This window comes from Brassica oleracea, chromosome C7, assembly GCF_000695525.1.
Source record: "Brassica oleracea var. oleracea cultivar TO1000 chromosome C7, BOL, whole genome shotgun sequence".
In the NCBI taxonomy this organism is placed as follows: domain Eukaryota; kingdom Viridiplantae; phylum Streptophyta; class Magnoliopsida; order Brassicales; family Brassicaceae; genus Brassica; species Brassica oleracea.
This window is the reverse complement of record NC_027754.1, coordinates 17913908-17917129: the sequence shown is the minus strand read 5'-3', so window position 1 is coordinate 17917129 and position 3222 is coordinate 17913908.

Genomic DNA, 3222 nt, shown 5'->3' with positions numbered 1-3222 from the left:
CACCACGAAAAGAACCCGACTAGCGCCTAAGTACACCTCCGCAGAAAGCATCCTGGAGGGCCGCCTAGAAAGCATCCTGGAGGGCCGCCTTTTTCACCTCATTTTAATCATTGGTGGTCAGCGGGATTCGAACTCAGGTCCGTATTGGGGCCAAAGCTCCCTCAAAACTACTGGGCGGTCCTCCCTTGGTTAAAGAACTGATTTTTCTTCTTCTACAAAAATTATAAACAACTGAATATATGGATTGATTGGATGTACATTAGAAAAGCCTCTAATATATGACAATGTTTATAACAAATAATAATAACTGATCTTTTGCAATCCATTTGTTTTCTTATGATATTGTGATTTTATTGTTTGTGATGGAGTTTTATTTAAATGAGCAATTCTTCATGATAATTTCTCAAATTTTAAAGTAGTTTTTAGTTGCAAAAGCAAAATTTTGAATATTTATCCGTTAAAAATAATTAGTCTTCTAGATTTGGTAGTAAATGAGTAATTGTTCTATACTGATTTTGTTTTGTAGTAAAATTTTGTGATCTATTAATGTTCAAAATTTATATTCATGAGTCAAGTAGCTACAAAATAACAAATGAGAATTGAAATTAACTGAGAAATAAAACATCATAAATATGTGATAAATTATTTGTATTTTATATTAATTTCTCAAAAATACCCCTCCGCATTTACTCTAAAATCATTTTTTTCTATCTATTTTATAGTTCCTTTTCTATCATTTCATTCGTCTTTCCATTCTTTGTAAGAAAGCTAATTTTGTATTATATAATCAAATACACCATAAAATTTCGAGAATCCAAATTTATTTATAAGCAAAAATCCATAAATTTTGATAAATATACTTGGTGAAAATTTAGAAAAAATCCAAATGACTCTCTAATAACAGTTTCTACAAAATGAGTCCTCAAAGAATCACGCTAGACAAAATATGAATGCCACAGTTCCATCATTCCATCCACAAAGACTCTACCCACTACCAGAAAATTTGAAATTAGTCACAAATCAACTACAAAAAATTTGTGGCTGCATTTTTCTAGCTAGAAATAACCACAAAACATCTACAAATTTAATTCTTTAATACATTAGAGATGTTCTTATGAATCTAAACCATTGAATCAAATTACTTCGAATAATATGTATATATATATATGATTATATTATAATTCATTTTCTATGAATGAGTATATTATATACCTATATAATTAAGTTACATTCCGAGAAAAATATATTTACCGTCTGTGTAGGTTTATATATTTTTGTGATTTCTCATATGAACTAATATATATGATACTTAAATTTCACATAAATTTATTCTGAGTTTTAATTTTAAGTTTCACAAGATTATATATTATTCTAATCATCTCATGCATCATTCCAATATAACAAAATATATTATTAAGATTACATCAAACAGAATGAGGGAAGAAGTCTAAAGGGAACTAATTTGGTGCTGAGCTTTGTAGATCACTCTTGCAGCAACATATGGTACCCTCACAGTCTCCTCCATATTTAAAGCCAAATCTTGAGCAAACAAAGTTGCATTGTTTTGTACATGGTCCAGGACTATACTTTTTTTTTTGATGGAATTTTAAATTTATTGATCATCTTTGGAAAAATTTATATGTACAAAGAATGAGTTCGTATGAATCTACTACTAAGATTTTTAAGGAAAAAGATTAAGAATGAGCCTGAAACCATCTCTGCATTAGTCCCTGCAGTCTTGGCTTCAAGTAGTACCTCGTGGAGGAGATTCTGTTCTTCATTGATTTCTTGATCAATCGAGCAAGCTGATCCACAGACTTCACAGTCCCATTATGTCGTCGATCATTGCGTTCCCTCCATATGAAGTAGATCGTGGTCTGCCACACGAGCCTCAAAAGTATGTAGGTAAGGCGCTCATAAGTGCCCCCAAGCATTCTCTGTAACGTGATTTTCCAGTCAGGATCCGGGTCTGGACCAAACAGATTACCAACTATACATTTAAACAGAGTGTGAAAGTGTATGGGCAAGGGAAGAACAGGTGGTCCCTTGTCTCATCTGGCTCCCCACAATAGACACAACACTGCATCTGGCCCCATTGCCGAGTGCGGTGGCCTGTCGCGAGCCTATCCCTTATGGCCAACCAAGAAATGAAGCCATACCGAGGCACACCTTGTATTAGTTGTGCATCACCTTATATGTCCAGGACTATACTTGCAAGAGTCACCACATGTCCTGGATAGTCTCAACAAAAATATACACAGTTCTTCAAGGAATGTTTTGGAATGTGTAGGTAAGAAATGAGGTTTAACTGATTCTTTTTGTATTAGTTTCTTTTGGGTTATTAATATCACGCGTTTATTCATTTTGTTTCAGATGTCCATATGAAACAAAAATCTTACACAATTGAATAAAATAAAACTAATTTATTCTATGAAATATATAAAACAATTGAATATATATATATATAAGGTTGTAAATTAAAAAAAAAAGATATATGACGCTTCTTTAGCGAATATAATAATTGATATCATTTGTAGGTTGACTGACCTGAAATCAAGAACATAGTGATGATTGATACCACAATGAAAGCATGTAAAGATCTTTTGCAATCCATTTGTTCTCTTATGATATGAGGATTTTTATTGTTTGTTTTGGATTTTTCTGATTAGTTATGATGACATCTTACTTCTTTATAAAGTCAAATTTTTGTATTGTAAGGAAATATTCTACTCTACTAGATTTGGTAGCAAATAAATTGATTTTTACTATATAACTAGGTGGTAACCCGCGCCTTGCGCGGAGTGATGGATTAAAAGAGATTATAGCTTTAAAACTGTATAGACTAATTTATTGGATATTTTAATTATATTTTATGGAAATACATCTAAAAGAGTAAGTAATGACTTATATAAATTTATTATGAATTTAAGATGAAAAAAAAAGCAAGAGCATTATTTTTTTCATAATATAAATTATGAATATAAAATAAAATGAAACATATGCAACAGAATAATAAAATATGAAAGAAACAAATTTATAAAGAAACAAATAAAAAATTGATAAAACCACAACTACTGTTAGAAGTGTCTTCAGAACTCGTGGTTTGCAATTCTATAGAAAGCCATAACAAAGTATCAACTTACCAAACTAAACACATATATTTACCAAATTCAGTAAACGAAATGTTATACCTCTTTCTGAAAACATCGATTTCTGGAACAT